The 23,345-nt window shown below is 43.1% G+C and overlaps 1 protein-coding gene across 1 annotated transcript in view; it reads left to right on the top strand.

The window, feature by feature from the left end:
• Positions 1 to 1,517: 1,517 nt before the first annotated feature.
• Positions 1,518 to 23,345, top strand: part of zbtb20 (zinc finger and BTB domain containing 20) — a 65,222-nt gene continuing 43,394 nt past the window's right edge. Inside the window, exon 1 of the mRNA XM_079507158.1 lies at positions 1,518 to 1,636. The gene's annotated coding sequence lies outside the window, so the exon portion shown is untranslated. The remainder of the gene's footprint in view (positions 1,637 to 23,345) is intronic.

Here is a 23,345-nt window from a genome sequence, read left to right as displayed (position 1 = left end):
GAGAGTGGAGAGAGAGAGAGAGAGAGGGGGGGGGGGGGGGTAGGAGGGAGGGAGGGGGGGGGTGGTCGGAGAGAGAGAGAGAGAGATAGAATATATGATGAAAAAAAAAAGCCCCCCCCCCCCCCCCCAAAAAAGAAAAAAAAAAAGAAAACAATCGCTTATACCCAATCTGATTGGCCGTTCCTAAACCGACACCATTTTTCCCTCCTAACTTGAGGTCAGCTCGGGACGTTAAAAAATAAATAAATGAGGAAAATAGAAATGCGTAGAAAGTAAAAGACACGCAGGGACAATCTAGCTTGTTGGGTCTCTGACACGGAGGGGCGCGCCGGCCAATGGGAAGCCTCCGTGGCGCCGTGAGTGACGGCGGCGGCGGCCAATGGGAAGTTTCGGCACGGCCCGTGTTGGTGATGGACATGCATTCAACACCCCCCCCCCCCACCCCCCCCAGCTGCGAGAGAGAGAGAGAGAGAGAGACCGTTTCCTTTGGCTGGTTCCTCGCATCCACATTGCATTGGGATATATTTGAGAGTTCATTCGGTTCATCGCATTGATGGGTCTAGTTAGTTAGTAGCCCAGTGAGTGGCGTTGTTTAATTTTAATAGTGTATAATCTGTGGGAATTGGGGACTGAGAAGAGAACTGACTGAATTATGCATGATATCCGTGCACTCTCAAAGCCGTTATTGTGTATAATAATAGGCTATATAGTCGAGATAGGGGAGAGATAATATGAATGCTGTATAGCCTGCCCTATATATGGTTCAATAAATAAATAAAGGCCACCATGTAGCCTATGCAGGTTGAATTCCATTAAGAAATCTTATGCAGCTTGTGCTGGGGTTTGATATAGTATAAGAAAAAAATGGATGAAAGTTTCTGTTTCCCCAGAAAGTGAGATGATAGTGAGTATAGTAGTAGTAGGAGGAGGAGGAGGTAACATGTGTCTTATACTAAACTAGAGAGAAAGAGAGAGAGAGAGAGAGAGGGAGAGAGAGAGACCCACAATGGAGCGCTCTTGCTCGGCTAGCCGGACAGCAGTGCACGGTAGAGAGAGAGAGAGAGAGAGAGAGGGTGCATGTGCGTGTATAGCGCTGCTACGACTGGGGGGCATAATACTAACGGCTGCTTGACCGATGTGTGATCCTCGCATCCAACCTATAACGAGACAGTCAAGACAGACACCACCACCGCATGCATGCACCGTTCCAATCGGGAGTTTTAAGTGAAAAGGCGTGCCTGCCCCAAAGTATTCGATGTATAGTTAAAAAAAAAATAAAAAAAAATGGGAGGGCACACTTGAAACCGAGCGAGCGAGTGGTGGCTCCCTCTCTCTCTCTCTCTCTCTCTCTCTCTCTCTCTATGAAGGTAGGCTGCAGCGTGTGTTTATTGATGAGATGAAAGAAAGATGGAAGTGAGAAATGAAACAAAGTAAAGGGGAACGTATCATAGAAAACTAAAAGCAGCTTATTTTTTTTTTGTTATTTTTTTGTTTTTTTGGGGGGGGGTGCGCGCCGGGGGGAGAGCCGCTGTTTTGTTGGAAAGGAATTCACGCACACAACACCGATAAACCAACCACTATTTCTCTAAAGAGAGAGAGAGGGAGAGAGCTGAGCTTCTCTGGACTAATAAAGCAGGTAAGAGAAATTATAAGGGAAAAGTCCGGCATGTGTGTGGGGGGGGAGACGCACGCACGCACACGGGGTGCTTTTAGAATATCTTTTAAGGACTATTTATAAGGCAAAGGGCATATTGTATTTCACTGTATCGGAGGATTTTTTTTTATTATTATTATTTCTTATCGCAAATTCTACTGTTGTGCTTGTGCGTGTGATGATGATGATGAAATGCAATTGATTGCCCATGCATGTATAGTTTTACGACCAGATATTAGCCACGGGGCTGGCTGAGGCTATAGCCTACCTATACTAGCCTATATATACTATACACACGGGGCATAATTCAAAACTTTATATTCTGGCCAAAGGTCGCTTATTATAGAATGAAAACCGTGACATTTTAAACAGAGGAGGACAAAATGGAACAGGTTTTTTTTGGGGGGGTGACGGACGGACGGGGGACGGACAGACTGGACATGCATGGTGTTGGAGAGTTGCATAGATTGTCGCTCATTTGGATTATTTTAGTTTTAAGACTCTCTATATATATATAAGGGGAAAACGCGCTTATATATATGTCCTGGCTGGGCATGACGCAAGTTGCCCCACATCTGTCATTCTTCTCATCTGAACGCACGCTGCTTTCTATTCTATTCTATATTCTATAGTATATCTGGCTTGCCTTCAGCCCGTGACACTTCTTTGGGTTGCTTTGCTTTCCCTGCCTTCATGTGCACTGGAAGGAGAGAGAGAGAGAGAGAGGGCTATGAACTATTCTGAATGTTCTCTCTCTCCCAAACTAGCTCTCAAGGCCTATTTCAAGCACCCCAACCATGAACCAACCATGCTAAATGATGCTGCTCACTAGGGCTGCAAGGCAAGCTCACATTTGACATATTAGAGTCCCCTATGTGTCTGGAAGAACACCATATCTACGCACTGGGGCGAAGACATGTATGATGTGCGCGATTTGGTCTTTTTTTTTTCTTTTTTCTTTTTAGGTCAATTGGTTTTTTTTGGGAGGGGGGGGATCAAGGGGAAACAGACTGTTGCAGCTAATAAGAAAAAATAAATACAATCTTCGTTATATAATAGGGGTTATTTACAGGCTACTTTCACACATTTCAATGTGTTTTAACTTATACGAGGCTGTTATACTTGTTTCAGAACCAGAAGAACATTATATTGTCTCTGGAAATGCTATAGCGTCGGGTCTTAAAACATGCAGACGTGAGACGTCTAGGTCTAGGCGTCTAGGTCTGGACTCGCATTAATGGAAATGTGGGATGGCATTTTGTCAAATTAAGTTACTGTCCGCTTACTAGACATGAGACTATAGTGGTGGTGGTGGTGGGAGAGGAAAAGAAACAGCGAACAATATTAAGGCATTGTACCATATTCTTCTTCTTCAGTCCCTATATACCAAAAAAAAGAACAAATAGACCTACAACCAACAACAGCGGTTTGGTTTTGATAAATCAAAACCAGCCAGTGCCATTGTGGTCTAAATTTTTGGTGCCATGTTTTTTTGGGGTTTTTTTTGTTGTTGTTTTTTTTAAAACCCAAAATGAATGCTTCAGTTTCATTGTCGCGATATTGCTCGGAGCTGTAAAACGTTGTAAAACATTGCATATGGATATAGATAGATAGATAGATAGATAGATAGATAGATAGATAGATAGATAGATAGATAGATAGATAGATAGATAGATAGATGGATGCATGGTCTTTTTTTGGGGGGGGGGGGGGGGGGAGTGGGGGGGCAATAAGGTGGCCTAGATATGAGTCGATGCTTGTGGTGGTGTAGAGCCTACAGTAATTAAAGTTGCACGAGACTCCATCTCCTTCATGCTTTCCCAGTGCGTGCGTGCCTGCCTGCGTGCGTGCGTCTGTTGCCTTTTGAGACATTTTGTTCCAAAATATTCCATCATGTCAACTTTTAATAATATGATGATGATTATAAATATAACCGCTGCGCTCCGCATGCATGCAACGTTTTTATCCCCAACCATTTATACATAGCCTATACACACGTTACCTTTTTACGCATAAAGTGGAAAGTTTATGCATGCGGGGGGAAACGTATTTGCACGTTTAAGTTGCTCTTATATATACCCGGCAAAATAAAACAGGCTATATTAGCTGTAACTCCATGCATGATGCACTCAGAGATGTATCCGATAGCCAGGGGCCAAATAAGGCGACCGAAATGGGACTAGAAACATGACATAATCACCCTTTTTTTTTTTATCCGCGATTTATCCGCGTCTTTGCCATTTTTGTAGATCGGGGTTTTGGCTGTGCGTGCGTGCGTGTCTGTATGCATGTGCATAGATATAAGCTTTGCGCGCGCGTGCGTGCGTGCACGAGGGCGCTTTCTTTCTTTCTTTCGTTCTTTCTTTCTTTCCCCGGCTGCCTAACAGATGTTGCATGTTACCCCAGTCAGTCCCCAGCGCGTCGCTTTGTCCAGTTCCAGTCTAGTGGCGCGCGGGGAGGAGGGAAAACACCAAAACAAAACCTCCTTTTTGTTATTATGATGGGTCGTTATTATTATTTATTAGAATTGTTATTATTAGTATTATTATTAAGGACGGTCGTCGTCGTTGCTGGAAATACAGTTTACACCATGCATCTTCCAATGCTGACAAGTGTACATATAAAGTGTGTGATGCATGCAGGGCCACATGGATGGACCCACCGACCTCTCCGAGAGAGAGAGAGAGAGAGAGGGCGCGGAGAACTTTTATGTGTGTCGGCAGAAAGCATGAAAAAGCCGCCCGTCCGGGCCCTGTGTGTGCGTGCGTGTGTGTGTGTGTATGTGTGCGTGCGTGCGTGGTATATATATGGAACCGCCATGCACGCACACTTTCATGACATATGATATAAAAGCATGGAACCGCATGTGCATGATCGATGTGCGTGTGAAGAAGGTCCGTGCGTGCGTGCGTGTGCGTGCGCGCGCGCGGCTGTATCGCTTGAGCGCACCGACGAGCCCAGCTTCGGAGGCGCGTCAGGGGGTCCATTATAATATATAGACTAATAATAGACAATACTAGACGTTTTGTTTTATATACAGTATATTATAGGCCTACTTTATATATATGCAAATAAGTTATTGTATATGCTGTTGGATATAAACATTGCCCCCCCTTTGTGATATATGCATGCTCATAATCCAATAACTCTGAGAGTGTACAACATGGAACCAAATGGACCCTTATGCAGACGGTATAAGGGTCCATTTGGTTCCATCGTGTATACACTCTGGTAGTTATGCAGACAGACCCATAGGGGTCCATGCTGTTTCCATGTGTACTCTCTCTCTCTCTCTCTCTCTGTCTGAGTTACAGTCAGACCCCATAAGGGTCCATTTTGTCCGTATACACACACTTCCACGCTTTGAGGGTCCATTTGGGTCCGACGTTGTACACTCTCGTATAGTTACACAGACCCATAGGGGTCCATGCTGTTTGTACTCTCTTTCTCTCTCTCTCTCTCTGTGAGTTACAGTCACACCCCATAAGGGTCCATTTTGTTTGTAGCGCTATACAGCACACTCTCCGAGCCGTTCCACCCTTTGAGGGTCCATTTCTCTCCTGGGCTCCTTTGGCCCAAAATGTGCTTTAGACAGACGTAGAGCATGGTGTATACTATAGCATCGATTGTGGTCATGTGGGCCCTCTCTCTCTCTCTCTCTCTCTCTCTCTCTCTCTCTCTCTCTCTCTCTCTCTCTCTCGTGGCGTGCATGCATGGTGGTACCCTTGGATGTAATGCTCTCCCTCTCGTAAGCGAAGCGCCCTATAGCTGCAAAATATTGATGCGAGAGACCGAGAGACCGTTTATACTGCCTATATCCAATGACACACGTTGAGTTATGTGTAGGGGGGTGTGTGTGTGGGGGGGGGGGGGGGTCATCAGGGCTACATGTGACGTCATCACACGTTGCTGCTGGGGCTCGTGCATGGGCATGACGCATGGCTTGAATAAAGGGCAAACTTTATACCTCATTTCAACCTATATTCTTTTTTTTATTGACTTTCTTTTATCTCAAATGTAGGATAATGGCAGAACGTGTGTGTGTGTGTGTGTGTGTGTGTGTGTGTGTGTGTGTGTGCGTGCGTGCGTGCATGGTGTGCGTGCGTGGCGTGCGCGCGGTATAGTACTAGTAGTGACTGAGTGGCAATATGATTGATGCCCGCCACATGGGCACATGCAAGCATGGGTAATATTTCGATGTCGCGTTGATTATTGTGACGCGAGATTATATAGATATTGTCTGGGATTTGTCGGATCTCGGTGTAATATCGGCGATCTATATCATAGGTGTTACAGTCTTCTCCGTGGCTTTTAAAGGCTGCACTGCAGTAAAGTGATGTAATTTTGTGAAATTACACGACTGTGGCCGTTCTATTATCAGTGGCCGTTATACCAATGCTTCCATGGTTATTAGATAGGGCGTTGGTGGTTATTTATCAACAGTCTCGTCGTGTAAATATTATTAATTTTTTTTGCGAAAGCACCAAATACGGTATAGTAGTAGTAGTAGTAGTAGTAGTAGTCATACCGTATAGCGTCACACACAATATAGATATCGAGGTGCGTATTTCGGTCAAAACAACATTGTGACATTTTGATTTTGTACATATCATATCAGCCCCCCCAATGCCATCCTGTTAAACACCGCTGCTTTGATCACACACACAAGAGTGTGTGTGAGGGGCAACACGGAGAGACAGACATTATTAACCCATTTAGGCCTGACGTCGAAATTTAAAAGAATGGCTTCTAAATCCTGACAGTTTTCTGAAATACCTCATGTTTCTGTATCAGTGGTGCTCCATATTTCATGTCAAGGACCCCAAAAATGTAAACCTGTAATTGGCCACCTAACCCCAATCTGAAAATATGTTGTTCCAGGGACCCCCCCCAGAAGCAAAGATTTGAGTTAAAATGTTCACTCTGTAATAATATATATTCAAAGATTTGAGGCACATTTTCACGATTTTTCAAAAATAGCAGACCTACTGTACAAGCTCGTAGCGCGCCACTCGGTGGCGTGCTACGAGCTTGTAGATCTGCTATTTTTCAATAGCTATAGTATAACATAATGCTTAGTTAAAACACCAAAACGGGTTCCCGTCCAGAATAGGTTAACCCATCAAGACCTGAGAACCCGATTCTACAATATTGTCTTCTAAAACAGTGTTCTGAGAAAAAAAACAGTTTCTATATCAGTGGTGCGTGAACGTTTTCATGTGGAGGACCCCTAGAATAGGTAGGCCTATGTATTTGGCCACCGACCTCCGTCTCTGAGGAAGCAAAGATTCAAACATTCGCCGTGAAATAATATATATTCCTAATAATTTACGGCACGTTTTCATGATTTTGTCAAAAATAGCAAACATTCGCTGTGAAATAATATATATTCCAAATAATTTGACGCCACATTTTCATGATTTATTTCCAAAAATAGCAGATCTATATAGCGTGGCACCTCGGTGCCGCTTGAGCTTGTTTCATCTGCCATTTTTCAACAGCTAAAGTTTAAAATATAGTTTAAAAGTGGTTAAAAGCTATAAGGTGGCACAGATGCATTCCAGGTCTTCATGGATTAAGAAGCATACACTTGTAGTATCAGGTGCCGGGGTGAGCATCCGTACCATACAGTATTACACTAATGAGCATTTATATGAATATATTCCCCTCCCGCTGCATTAATATTCATAATGTGTGAGCCTTAGCCATTTGCCCTCTTTCTGTGTGTGAGCGTGAGAGACCCGCCCACAGTTTATGAATATTTATGAACCTCATCTCTCTCTCTCTCTCTCTCTCTATCTTTCTCTCTCTCCCCATGGCAGACCAAGGAGACTCATTAATATATGAAGGAGACTTTAGCAGTTATTGTAGAGACCTTCTCCATTTGTGACTTCACCTTTTGTTTTAATAAGAGAAGAAGGAAGGACGGGAGGGAGGGAGGAACGAAATGTTGAGAGAGAGAGATGTTCAAGTCATCTCCACCCAACAATCTGTCCAGTTTCTTTGTGTGTTATGTGTTTGTTCTGGCTAATCAAAGCTCCTTCACTTTGTGTATAAATAATGCCAGCATGTTCTTTGGACTATGGGATATGGCGTATCGGTTATACCCCCATATATCCACACGTGTCACACACAATAATACATTTGACATTTTAGTTTTTCATCACAAATATGCTTTCTTAAGTCATATCGGGATTTTTAATAAATAAATAAATAAATAAATAAATAAATAAATAAATAAATAAATAAATAAATAAATAAATAAATAAATAAATAAATAAATAAATAAATAAATAAGATTAATTCATTCTTTATCACTGCTAATCCTACACTGTCCCCGTGGGATGCCATGGCAGGCGATGTTGAGTATTTTTTAAATAATATAAAAGAAAGGAGATTAGCCATATGAACCCTATATACTCTGTTGACCCGGGAGTCCCCCAGGGGTCCATGCTAGGCGTCGCCCCTTCTCCGCCCCCCCCCCCCCCCCCCACCCTCTCTACAGTAAATCTCTCTGCCGAAAATAAAAGCCAAGATCTATACGATCACAACAACGCGTCCCAATGTTGTATATAAGCTTGTAGATCTGACTGCTATTTTCACCCGGAAGTTTCCGACAGACAGACAGACAGACAGGCAGGCAGGCAGGCAGGCATGCAGACAGACAGACAGACAGACAGACAGACAGACAGACAGACAGACAGACAGACAGACAGACAGACAGACAGACAGACAGACATGTGGTTAAGTGGATTTACTTGAAGCACTACAACCATTTTGTAGTGTATCTCCGTGCCAGTTTCTTTATACAGTCACGATGCGGGAGCCATGGAGCGATATTATATCGGTGTAATTATGCAGCCGATAACCACTTTTAAAACGGACACCTTCTGTTTTTTGGCATGTCATTATAGGAGAAAAAGGTTCAAAGTTTGTATTTATGCATTCATTTTAATAGCAGATCATCATGCTTCTGTGCAAGCTTGTAAGATCGACTATTTTAGAATTTTTTAAAATGAGTTTTTAAAATAGATGAATTTTGCCCTTTTCTTTTTGAGTGGTGTAAACCACTCCTACAACTGGCTTTTGTGTGCAGAAAAAAATGAGCATGGTTGCTATGTTCAAAATAATTTCTGACTGTAATTAAATCACACCCGGGTGAACTGGATGACCGTAGCAACCATGCTCATTTTTTCTGCACAAAAAAAGCCAGTTGTGAAATCACATCCGGGTGTGATTTCATTACGTCAGACATTACGTCAGACCACAGCTGATCATGCTATATAAAACCTTACACCACTCAGTTCACACGGGTGTGATTTTTTTTATACAACATGGTCGTTCAAAACATCGGTAATAGGTGGTCTAGGGCAGGCGTATATAGGGCAGTGACCCCGCCAAAAATAGTCATATTTGAACTGGAGACCCCCCCCCCCACACACCCCCACCCCGACAAGCACTTGGAATTGTGTAGGCATTACATTTAAATTTGAATTGGTTCCACAGCTATCTTTACAATAATTTCTTATATTAGCGTTCGCAAATAAACATGAGAAATTGCATCGGAGCCAGTCTCGCATCTATTATTTTGGAGTGCCGCTTTTTCCACTTAGTTGGTTTACGATTGAAGTTATTTTCAAAGCTATGAGCACCCACTGCCTCAACCAAGGGCGCTTTCCATGAAGCGCACCTGTTTGTCTTCCTTTACTTTCTCATATTATTTGGCCAATGTTTGACCAGTTTTTATAGTAGTAGTTTATTGCAATTGTTTTTGCAATTTTCATAATGTTGTTGATGTCTGAGGTGTGTGGGTCTTTCTTTCACCTTCATGATGCTCACATTGCTCAGTGACATCATAGAAGGTTTGTTTCCCTGCCCGCATCCCTTTTATATTACAGGCAGGTGTCTTTTTTCTACAGGCAGGTCTTGGGGTGAATTTCACCCGTGTTTAGTGATAGAGAGAAATCCCATACACCCATTGTTTCACTGAACCATTCTCACATGTCCCAGGAATGGGTGGACCAAAGGAGAAGTTCCATTATTAGGAATATTTGTAAAAGAATCCCCACATTTTTCACAGACTTTTTCCTATGATAGGGCCCCCCAACCCCCATGAAATATATTTTCCGTTTTTTTTGTGAAAAGTCTTGAAATATTATAAGAGTATCTCAAATTGCCATGTATTGCTGTACGTCAATATATTCTGATGAGAAATATTTGTTGTGGAATATTTTATATATAGGGTTAATATAATTTAATCATTTTTTTTGTAGTTATTAAAAAGGTTTTACAAGTCCTTAAATAGTCACTTTAATGTCACATGGGGACCCAAATCCCCCCCCACCCCCACCCTCCCCATGACCCAAAATCATGTGGTGACCCCTAGGGTATCCCTATCCCGACCCACAGGTTGAGAACCACTGGTCTCTCAACCCCCCCCCACAACATAACGCCTGGCATGGGGTCACGGCCTCTGGTCACGACATGTCCACATCATTTCGTATTTGAACGCAGTACAGGCAAGCGCTATACGGTGACGCTGATTGGCTGCATGCGTGGCTGTCTCGGACTCTCGCACGCTAGTATGCATGCACGCTGTCTTCTTGACCAAAAACAAAAAAAAGTCAAACCTGATTGCTGACGTTTCAGTCGCGCTCTGACGAACATCTGTTGACTTTAGCGTCAGCGATACATGCAGGGAATGTGCCCGAGAAGAAGGCCGCGTGCCCAGGAGGAGCCCAGTCCATACAATATGGTGTTGACTCTATTCCTCCCCGGCAGCCCGAGAGTGCTGAAGTGCTCGCTAGGAGTGTGTAAACATTTTTTTTTTTTTACCGTTGGTTTATTTTTTACTCTGAAGTGAAATAATAATATAAAATGATAATAAGAAGAAGAGGAAAACGCGGGCCAAGGTTTCGGTGGCGGCCCCGATCATATGAGAATTAAAGTTAAAAGCATTTCAAAAAAAGTATAAAAACGTATGAAAAGAAAAGTGCTATTAGTCAGGGAATATTATCAGAATAATGTCAAATGTCAAATCTTACATTTTCTTCACCAATGTGTTTGTAAAGCTGTCTACTAACATATCCCAGCATGCACATTGGTTTCTATTCAACCACCCTGGGGGAATTTTTGACAGCTGCTGAAAGTTGGGGTACCATCAACAACCAATATACAAAACGTTCTAAATTTCATCATGCTTTAAGTAGCATGTGACATGTCAAACTAGGGGGGGTTTCATGATTCTGAATCCATTCCAAGCATTAGTTCTTCACAAAAAACACTCCTTGGGCTAAAACCGGCCATAGCCGTCATCACAAATGTTTAGGCCAAGGAGTGTTCTTTATGTAAAACTAATGCTTGGAATGGGTTCAGATTCAGAATCATGAAAACCCCCTAGTTTGACACGTCACATGCTACTTAAAGTATAATGAAGTTATTGAACATTTTGCCATATATTGGTTGTTGATGGTACCCCAACTTTCAGCAGCTGTCAAAAATTCCCCTAGGGTGGTTGAATAGAAACCAATGTGGGATTATGTTAGTAGGCACCCTTACAAACACATTGGTGAAGAAAATTCTTGGTAAGAAATGTATTCCCCAATTGTATTAATATCCCCTGACTATATATAATTATGCACTTTAACTTTTACAAAATTTCCCACATTGGGGAACTGATCAATCGAAATAAAATAAAATATGATGCTACATGTTAACCCATTTTGGGCGGGAACCCCTTTTGGTGTTTTAACTAAGCATTATGTTATACTTTAGCTATTGAAAAATAGCAGATCTACAAGCTCATAGCGCGCCACCGAGTGGCGCACTACGAGCTTGTAGGTCTGCTATTTCTTTTAAATCGTGAAAATGTGACGCAAATTTGGAATATATATTTTTTCAGAACTCAAATCTTTGCTTCTGAGGGGTCCCTGGAACAACATATTTTCAGATGGGGGTCGGAGGCCAATTACATATCATTTTTGGGGTCCTTGACATGAAATATTGAGCACCACTGAAACATGGGTACCGTACTTCAGAAAACTGGAGGACATTTTTTAAATTTCGACGTCAGGCCTAAATGGGTTAATACAGTACAGTCGTTATCGTTACGCTATAGGCTTTATGGATCTCAAATACAGTATAGGTTAATAAAGTTCTGTTAAACAGCCAGACCACCTGTAGAGCCAGCTACTACGAGACGTTGAGGCAAAGCTAAAGGAACTTCTGAGCCTATAAATCCCATTGTTCTGATATAGGAGGAGATTATTTATGCACATGTATACAGTGTGGCAAAATACGTTATTTAGTCTGTGTATTTCTCTGCGAAATGTGTCGTTCTGCGTCATTGCGCCTACAGAATGTACGTGATGTTTTGGCCACATCATCTCACATCAAAACGAGTGGACTTGCAGTAAGATTCAAAATGAGGTTTTTTTCCCCTCGTCAACATAAGGAAGCATTTAACCCATTTCGACCGAGACCGATTCTACAAAATCTCTTCTAAATCCTGACAGTTTTCTGAAAACCCTATGTTTCTATGTCAGTGCGGTGCTCAACCTTTTTCATGTCAAGGACCCCCAGAATTATCTGTATTTGGCCGCCGACCCCCATCTGAAAATATGTTGTTCCAGGGACCCCCCCGGAAGCGAAGATTTGAGTTTAAAAACGCCACATTTTCACGATTCTTCAAAAATAGCAGATCTACAAGTTCATATGAGCTTGTAGATCTGCTATTTTTCAATAGCTAAAGTATAACATAATGCTTAAAACACCAACAGGGGTTAAAGTTTAACAAACACCGTTCATTTGCCACGGTACCTTTTGTTGGGCTTCAGTACCTCTTTCTCTTTATTGCTGAATCCAAGTACAACCCATATCTTGACTAAACGTTGTTTATAAAAACTACAATAGAAAACCACAGCTATAGAGCGTCGCAGTCCCGCCCCCTACCATGGCCCAGGAAATGATTCTCCGTTCATTTTCCTCATAGACATTTCAGAAAGTATTTATTTAAAGACGTTTACGCCGCGGAAAAAGCCAACTCGAGTCGTGACAAATCATGACAACAAACACAATATTTTGGGCCGAACAAATAATTAGAAAGAAGAAAAAAAAAAACGGCACACTTTTTTTGTTGTTTTTCTTCTTTGTAATTATTTGTTTGGTCCAAAATATTGTTTGTGTTGTCATGAGTTGTCACGACTCGAGTTGGCTTTGTCCGCGGCGTAACCGTCTTTAAATAAATACTTTGTTAAATGTCTATGGGAAAAATGCATTGGGATTCATTTCCTGGGCCATGGTAGGGGGCGGGACTGCGACGCTCTATAGCATATTATGATGCCATGAATGAACGATAACCCATCCTTTGAAGAATATAACATTCCAAAGACAACATTGAGTGTGAAAGTGACTTGCAATAAGTGCCTCCAGAGCAGATTTATTGTGGCCATAACATTTAAGTAAGTCCAGTAATGGCGTCAATAATATTCAAATAACGTGCCGCTTTCTACACGATAACAATCGTGCTATAGTCACGTTTGTTTGATTTAATTTAGTTTGAACACTTTACGGATCAACAGGTTCACACAAAGTACCACTTTCTCTCACGTACAGTACAGTACAGTACAGTACAGTACAGTACAGTACAGTACAGTACAGTACAGTACAGTACAGTACGGCATTCACTTCTAGTCATTTTTACTAGTTGACTAGTTGCCTAGTTTACTAGTCGACTAGTTGTTTAACTACCTATTATGTAAAAAAAAAAAAATATATATATATATATATATATATATTTTTTTTTAAATAAATATTTGTACATTTAAAAACTGTGTACATTGGTGACTATAACTATAATCTACCTGATCTTGAGGCCTACAAAATCGGGGAAAAAATAAAAGAAAAAACTTTTTTTTTCTTATCAACTAGTCAACTAGTACCAACAAGGTTGACTAGTGGATTTACTAGTCGACTAGTTGCTTAATGCCCTACAGTACAGTACAGTACAGCCTGTAGTACCTCTGCATACCCCAAGGGGAACACTCACCCCCGTTTTGACTACTTTAGTAAGATGGAAAAGGTGTGTGAGGATTGGACCAATAACGTGGGTGCACGGTGCTTCTGTAGCGCTATAACTTTGGCACAACCTCGCATCGTACAGCAAGGCCATGTTATCGACCCAAACATTCATCATCTTTGTACCTGTTGTTGCTTCTTCGAGGAGCGCCAAGTGGCGATCCCGTTCACTCGCCGACACTGCGTGGTGAGAAAGGACCTCGCTTTTATAGCACATAAACCAATGCAAAACCAGTCAGACGCCCTGAGGGCCCTGAGGCATAAAATGTGTGCTAATTAGTAAGGCCAGGCGGGGCCTCGGGCCAGCCCTGTTAGGGCCCATGCAGGTAGGGCCAGCCCTGTTAGGGCCCATGCAGGTAGGGCCAGCCCTGTTAGGGCCCATGCAGGTAGGGCCAGCCCTGTTAGGGCCCATGCAGGTAGGGCCAGCCCTGTTAGGGCCCATGCAGGTAGGGCCAGGTAGGGCCAGCCCTGTTAGGGCCCATGCAGGTAGGGCCAGCCCTGTTAGGGCCCATGCAGGTAGGGCCAGCCCTGTTAGGGCCCATGCAGGTAGGGCCAGCCCTGTTAGGGCCCATGCAGGTAGGGCCAGCCCTGTTAGGGCCCATGCAGGTAGGGCCAGGTAGGGCCAGCCCTGTTAGGGCCCATGCAGGTAGGGCCAGCCCTGTTAGGGCCCATGCAGGTAGGGCCAGCCCTGTTAGGGCCCATGCAGGTAGGGCCAGCCCTGTTAGGGCCCATGCAGGTAGGGCCAGCCCTGTTAGGGCCCATGCAGGTAGGGCCAGCCCTGTAAGGGCCCATGCAGGTAGGGGCCAAGCCCTTCATTTTCAGGACTGTTGAGAACTGTAGTTTTCGCCGGCTGCCGGGCGTGGCTACGCTAATAATAACTTTGGGGCGGGCCCGTCTAGAGTTTGAATGGACAGGTATCAGTCAAAGGGGAGACATCGAAGAGGAAGGACGGGTGTGGGGATGGATCAGCATATGGAACGTCAGAACAGGTCAGCTCCATATATGGAGATCTAAGGGTTTGAGGTCAGATGTAGAGTTGCTGGCCGGCTCCATATATGCAGATCTAGGTGGTCCAGTCTTCTCCATGCATGTATGGCTATCCAGGGTTTGATGAGGTCAGTGTCGTGATCTTCATATATATGGAGACGGCCATATATGGAGCGTGTCACGAGGTGTGACGGGCGGACCGACTGACTGAGAGGTTTTGCAGGTTTTCATGGTAATCTGTGAAGGATGATTCTGCTTAGGCTCAGGTATACTGTTTATGTCCTGTTGGTTGATACGTTAAAAAAATGTGCCGAGAGGCCCGGACGGATGGCGTAGACGTCCGGGCACCTCCAGGCTGCAGTGCTGATCCAGCCTGACAGCGTGTCGCGGGTTCCAGTCCCGACCCCGACGACCTTTGCTGCGTGTCACTCCTCATCTCTCTCTCTCTCTCTCTCTCTCATAAAAAGCCCGGAAAACAAATCTTAACAAAATTCCCGAGCCAATCATTTTATGACCGGCGGAGGCTCCTATATTGACCGACGACACGGTCATCAAATTATTGCTTCAGGACAAAAAAAACAAAATAAATCTCCATGAATTCAAGGCTCCATGGGGTGTGTGTAATTGTGTATAATTAATTAATTAATTGTGTGTAATTAATATAAATTATATTTGGGGTGAACGAAGTCCACACCCACAACACCAGAGGGAGTGCAACAAACCATGTGCAACCCAGATTCGGCACAAACAAGGGACTCAATTATTTTCGCTCCTATATGCCACCACAATGTGGAACGCCCTACCAACAGTCATTAAGACATGTGAATCCCTTGAGTCCTTCAGAAACGCTCTCAAAGGGCACCTACGGACGGCTGCAATTCGAAACTGGCCCCCGTAAAATCTGAATCCCCCCCTCCACCCCTTTTTCCCCTCACTGTTACTTTTCCCTTTTCACCTCCTTTATGATGAATTCCTGTTCTGCTCTTTGGCTATATAGAAGTGTCTATTTGTACGTCTCTAAATGTTTTGATGAATTGAACAAGGTGGACCCTCTTGTGAACAAGTGTAATGCTTTATTGGGTCGTCCGCTCACAGTTAACAGTCTTTGTATTGAGTTGTGCTTGAAATGTACTGCAATTCTGCAAACTGTTAAGATCTCAAATCAATCAATCAAAAACTCTTCCTTTAAGCCCTATAAAATTGCAGATCTACAAGGTCAGCTATTTATTTACACTTGTTTTTATTTATTTTTTATTGTGAAATTCTTTGGAACATCTTTCCAAATGTTCCCCTTTATAAACGGCACGCCCAAAATATGCGGACAGAAATATTTGGACTGACAGCATAATACAGTATCACGGCCACACGTCGCTCAACATGGCTTTTAAAGAGGCGTTTTTTTTTTAAAAATGTTTTTTATCACTGTTATAATGGAAATAAATCAATATCATTAAGCCCACTTTGTTGGTTTCCCTCCAAAATGTCACCCCGCTTGGCGGTTGGGTATGAGTGCATGCGCGGTATAAAATGGAGCCTTTTTAACGAGTGCATCTCTAACACTGGCAGAGTGGAAGTTAACACTGAGAGCACATTCCTGACGCGTGTATCATCTCCTTCAGAGGAGTTGATTTAACACTCTAGAGATAGCAGCACGACGCTAACGTTAGCAGAAATCTCTATCAAATGAAATGTAACCCCCTGTTTTGCATCTTTTTCTGATGTGTCATCAAGGGGGCCTATATATTTCCGTCAGTGCTAAACCAACTTCTTTGCCTTTTTTTTTTTTTTTTTTTTTTTTTACTATTTTGAAAAACATGTGATTCAAATTGTTCAACTATAGACGATCCCCCGGTACATATTACTGTACGTAGATCGGCCATTTGAACTATTCAAAAATGTTTTTCAAAATAGTAAAAACAGGCAAAGGAGTTTAGGGGTAAGGGGTTTGGCGCTGACGAAAATATAGGGCCCTTAAAACCCATTCTGACCTGAGATCAGATTCTAAAAATGTCTTCTACATCCTGACAGTTTTCTGAAAAAGCTATGTTTCTGTGTCAGTCGTTCTTCGATTTTTCAAAAATAGCAGACCTCATAGCGTGCCACCGAGTGGCGCGCTACGAGCTTGTAGATCTGCTATTTTTCAATAGCTAAAGCATAACACAATGCTAACACCAAAAGGGGGTTCACGCCCCAAAATGGGTTAAATGTTTTCTTGTTCTTTTCCCCAATGTTTTTCTAACAAATTGAAAGTACACACAGTAAAAAATTCAATCATTTTCCCACGTTGTATACTCTGAGCGTGCAGCGGATGTAACCAAATGGACCCGGCTCGTTTCTTTCCACGTGTATAACTGTCTCTGAGAGCGAACGGTTGTAACCAAATGGACCCCGTACGTATACGGATCCATTTGGTTCACATTGGTTCACTTTCTGTGCCGTTAACCCTTTAAAAACCAGGAAGGCATCTGTGTCCTTTTAGATTTGATAGATAGATATATATATATATATATATATATATATAACATATTCTTCTTTTTCTTTTTTTTACTCTTTTAGATTTAGAACAGTGGTTCTCAAAAAGCTTGTAGATGTGCTATTTCTTTAGAAAAAAGTGTAAATCTTGAATAAATGTGATTTTTTTCAAAACAAATCTTCTCTTCTGGGAGGGGGGGGGTCCCTGGCACAAAACATTTTCAGATGTGCGGTCCACGACTCCACGGCCAAATACGTTCGGTCCTCGTTTGCAAAGTACTGATTTGTAGAATCGGGCCTCATGCAGGACTTACTGTATGTGGGTTAAATTAACATTAAGGATTTTGCTGTGTACAGTAGAAATGCTTTTGGTCATGCATGTCTCGCAATTTTTATTTATTTTTGTATTAATCTGGGGACCCCCCCCCCCCCCCAAGGGGTCGTGACCCCCAGGGCGCTCTCTCTCTCTCTCTCTCTCTCTCTCTCTCTCTCTCTCTCTCTCTCTCTCTCTCTCTCGTCTAAATGAATGCTCATTCCATAATGCAGCCAGCGACACGGTCTCTCTCCTCTTGTTGTTGGCCAAAACAGTCAGTCAGGGTGACCCGCGGTGTTGTGAGTGACGATGTCACAAACCATACGCTGTGTGCACGTATGAGTACACACACACGCACACACACGCACACGCTCACACACGCACACACACGCACACACATGTACACACGTACACACACACGCACACACACACACACACACACACGCACCAGGGGGTCATCAATATGTATGGACAAATGTGTCCGTGTGGAAAAGACCAGGTCTTTGTGTGTGGCACATTTTATATTTAATTTTTTTTATACACCATTATAATGCACCAATATAGGCTACTGAATACTGAGTATCCATGTTTTCTTCGGAATACGCATGACCCTGATTTACTACGACACAATAGAGCGTCGCAGTCCCGCCCCCCGGTCGGAACGACGAGAGACCCAGGAAATAATTCCCCGTTCATTTTCCCCCATAGACTTTTTCAAAAAGTGTTTATTTAACAGTTCTACTGCGTAACGAAGCAAACCCCTCGTTCACTTGCATTGAGCTCATTTTACCCAGAAGCCCTAGCAGCCCAGACTAGCATGGCTTGATTTCCGGTTTCGTCGTCATAACGCGACGGCCTCGTCACCAGGCCTGCTTTTATTTATTTTTTTAACAAGTAAGTTGTGTGTGTGTGTGTTGTGTGTTGTGGCAGTCTGACACACACACACACACACACACACACACACACACACACACACACACACACACACACACACACACACACACACACACACACACACTAATGTAATCATGGGCGCTACACTTCCTCTGCCAACCTGGGGGGGCAGCGGACTGACCTCATGCTTCCTTCTATGCATGAGGAGTTGGCGATTGTCAGCTTCCCTCCCAATAACGACTTACAGGAGTTACGTTTTCATTGTTTAATATTTTTGAGGGGTGCTAGCCCCTCCTATATACAGGTTTAATGTTTGTCTTTAGTTCAGTGTTTGTTGAATAAACGCCATTGACAATGACGGGAAAACTTACGTCATTTTGTAACTCATTACGTCATATTGTCTCTTTATCGTTAATGACGTTTAATGTTTGTGTTGGCACCGTTTGTTTTACATCACCATTACATCACCTAATCAACATGAGTTAGACTTTAACCCATTTTGGGCGGGAACCCCTTTTGGTGTTTTAAACATTATGTTATAATTTAGCTATTGAAAAAATAATAATAGTCTGCTATTTTTGAAAAATCATGAAAATATTTATTTCAGAACACTGGAGGATTTAGAAGATTTTTTTTAAATTTTGAGGTCAGGCCTAAATGGGTTAATATATTGGCGCCACTCACTTCACACGGGTGTGATTTTTTAAGTTTCCATCGGACAGAGTGGGATAGGTGACGCGTTTTGATGACATCATCGAAACACCCTGTCGCACTGGCATGCAAAGGGTTCTGGGAGATTGAGGCCCAATGCATTCCAATGGTGGCGGCGGTGGCGGTAGTGGCGCGCAGCCGCGCAGCGGGCGCCTTCCTCCTCCGCTCTGTTGTTGTTGTGATCGCCACTCTCAGAGTTACAGACCTGTTGTTCATGGTCCTTCAGGAGGCATCTCTTTGTGTGTTTCTGGTCATGTTATCGTCCACTCATTGTGTATGTCCGTGGCAAAAATGGAATTTTGACAAAAATGTCCACAAACCAACACGCCGACACGCGCGCACACACACACACACACACACACACACACACACACACACACACACACACACACACACACACACACACACACACACACACACACACACACACACACACACACACACACAGTGTCACACACACAGTGTCACTCACACACACACACACACACACACACACACACACACACACACACACACACAGTGTCACACACACACACACACACACACACACACAGTGTCACACACACACACACACACACACACACGCAGCTCCTATACTGTAGTGTAGATGCACCTTTTGGACTAAAACGTGTGCCGGATGCTTCAGAATATGGCATGAAAGCGCGGAGCGGAGCGGAGCAGAGAGGAGAGGAGAGGTCACAGACACTGTACCCAGCCCGCTTCCCTCTAATTGTACCCAACCACTTCAGATGACTGTTTTCATCTGGCAGAACAAACATCCTGTGTGTGTGCGTGCACGTGTGCGTGCGTGTGCGTGCGTGCGTGCGTGCGTGCGTGCGTGCGTGCGTGCGTGCGTGCGTGCGTGTGCTTGATAATGTACATAATACGAGGCATGTTGTTGTGTTGTGTTGTTGTCTGTGCTGGCCGTTTAATATAACAACGCGCGGCCAGACAAGTGCACGCCGCGGAAAAGCTTAGCAAACAGAGGCGAGGTCAGGCTTGATCCTCAGTCCAGACATGTGACATGGCAGGAGATAAATGATGGTGTATGTGTTCGGCGAACATGTTTCTGGGCGGGAACCCTTTTTGTTGTTTTAAACGTGACGTTATAATTTAGCTATTGAAAAATAGCAGACCTACAAGCTCGTAGCGTGCCACCGAGTGGCGCGCTACGAGCTTGTACCGTATGTTCTTTCAGAGCGAACGTTTTTAGCTCAAATCTTTGCTTCATATTTTCAGATGGGGTGTCGGCGGCCAAATACATTTATTTTCGGGGGGTCCTTGACCTGATACTGTTTGAGAACCACTGACATAGAAACATGGGTTTTTCAGAAAACTGTCAGCATTTAGAAGGCATTTGTAGAATCGTCCTCAGGTCTAAATGGGTTAAACAGATAAACGATGGTATATGTTCGGCCAACGTGTTTCTTAAACAGATAAACGATGGTATATGTTCGGCCAACGTGTTTCTTAAACAGATAAACGATGGTATATGTTCGGCCAACGTGTTTCTTAAACAGATAAACGATGGTATATGTTCGGCCAACGTGTTTCTTAAACAGATAAACGATGGTATATGTTCGGCCAACGTGTTTCTTAAACAGATAAACGTTGGTATATGTTCGGCCAACGTGTTTCTTAAACAGATAAACGTTGGTATATGTTCGGCCAACGTGTTTCTTAAACAGATAAACGATGGTATATGTTCGGCCAACGTGTTTCTTAAACAGATAAACGTTGGTATATGTTCGGCCAACGTGTTTCTTAAACAGATAAACGTTGGTATATGTTCGGCCAACGTGTTTCTTAAACAGATCAACGTTGGTATATGTTCGGCGTACATGTTTCTTAACCCATTTAGAGGCCGATTAAAACAAAAATTGGCTTCTAAATCCTAACCGTTTTCGGTAAACGTTTCCATCAGTAGTTTTCAAACTATTTCATGTCAAGGACACCAAAATTGGCCACCGACCCCCATCTGAAAATGTGTTATTGTTCCAGGGAAACAGCCCCCTGCCACCCCCCCCCCCCCCCCAGAAGCAAAGATTTCGCTCTGAAAGAATATATATTCAAAGATTCTGCGCCACATTTTCAAGATTTTTCAAAAGCTAAAGTATAACACCAAAAGGGGTTTCCTGTCCTGAATGGGTTAAACTGATAAATGTTGGTATATATGTTCGGCGTACATGTTTCTTAAACTTTGTTTTAGTCCATTAAAACCCGGAAGGTGACCGTGTCAGACTTTAGCTATAAATATAATAGCAATAACATATTACATAGCAACATAGTTTTGTCCGAAAACACAAAGTAATTTCCTTGCTGTCGGGCAGAAACCTCTCAGAAACATCTCCGTATTCTAACTTTGTGTTTTTCTCCATACATTAGTGTCTCACTTGATCATACAACAGCGTCACGCACAAAAGTACCCAAAGCAGCAGATCTGCAAGCTCAAAACGCAGCCCCTTTCGAGCTCGTCGATCTGCTACCTTTTTGCTATTTTTGAAATTTGAATCCTGAAAAGTAACAGTTTTGGACATGTGAGGTTTCCCACCGAAAGAGCTACGACATGTAAACTCGGCCTCAGGTCTAAATGTGTTGAAACTGAAATGTTGGTGTATGTATTAGTCGTTGTACACACACACACACGTTTGCTTTTCATTCGTTTTACTTATTTGTTTTAAAGGAAAGGTGTCCCGTAAATGCTGCACACCTGTAGCATATCGCCTACTAACGAGGTATGTCGAGGTATAAAAGGAAAAACTAAAAATCACTTCCCATATATCAATCTTCTCACGGAGCTATAACATCAAGGCATGTTGTTTTAACTTAAGATCTTAACGGGTTGTTTTTGAAGTTCCCAGTGAAGTGACAGCTTATCCCACTATCACAGCCCAATGAAAGCCCCGGTGTTTTGGGAACGTTACGTTGAGCTGTTAGGAACTATTGAAAAGCATTAACCCACTTAGACCTGAGCTCCATTATACAAAATGTCTCATAAATCATGACAGTTTTCTGGGGAAAAAAAAACCCTGTTTCTTATGTCAGTGGTTCTCAAACTATTGCATGTTCAAGGACCCCAAATTGGCCGCCGACCCCCATCTGAAAATATGTTGTTCCAGGGACCCCCCCCCCCCCCCCGAGAAGCAAAGATATGAGTTAAAAAAACTTTCACTCTGAAAAAATATATATTCAAAGATTTGCGCCACATTTTCACGATTTTTCAAAAATAGCAGAGACCTACAAGCTCGTACGAGCTTGTAGATCTGCTGTTTTTCAACAGCTAAAGCATAACATAATGCTTAAAACACCAAAAGAGGGGGTTCCCCGTCCGGAATGGGTTAAGAACATGTCACCAACGAGAGCGCGTGCTAAGCGCTTCCCCCACTAATCCCTAAACGAGAAATTTGACTATTTTCTGGACGGACGCCACAACAGATCATATAACGACGGTATATAGAAAGAGAATAAGCAGCATGAATGAACACAATGTTTGTGTCAAAACGGATTGGGGGGGAAAATACAATTGATCAAAGGGTTCACCTTATTCATCTTATATAGGTTTTTATCACCGTTGGGGTTTGATTATTAATCAGTTGCTGATTGTAAATGTAGTTTATACGAACGACGCTCTGAACAAATGCAAAGCGTCTGTTTGTGTGAAAACGCATTTTCATAGTGAGCACTCGACCGGGGTTCTGTGTGTGTGTGTGTGTGTGCGTGCGTGCGTGCGCGTGCGCGTGAGACTGAATTCGTTTCAGCCGTGCATGGCGCTGTTCTTTGTTAACCAAATTGCATTTGGATCATGTTTCACACTCATCCAAATGACATGTTTTACATCTTAGAAAAATAATAGCGCACAACCACCATTACAAATCATTGCAAGGCGTTTAGACGGGTTCCATTGAAGATGAGGTCTGTTCTGAATACACGGCAACAATATGGACATGTGTCATGTGTTCAGTCTTTGGGACGGAAATGATTCGACGCGCTAATGATTGTCGTCGTGCAAAATTATACCATTACTTACTATGAGAACGCCACAGTATACTTCACTGTTCGCTTCTCAGCAAACTAAGCGGAATGTCCGTTTTAACAGATCTGTAAAGCTATACTGTATACTGTACAGCACCGTCCTACATGCCTGGCCTGCACACACTCACACACACACACACACACACACACACACACACACACTCACACTCACACTCACACACTCACTCACACTCACACTCACACTCA

Source organism: Electrona antarctica (assembly GCF_951216825.1).
Source record: "Electrona antarctica genome assembly, chromosome: 8".
Taxonomy (NCBI): domain Eukaryota; kingdom Metazoa; phylum Chordata; class Actinopteri; order Myctophiformes; family Myctophidae; genus Electrona; species Electrona antarctica.
The sequence above is the reverse complement of the archived record's forward strand: the minus strand, read 5'-3'. Positions and strand labels throughout refer to the sequence as shown.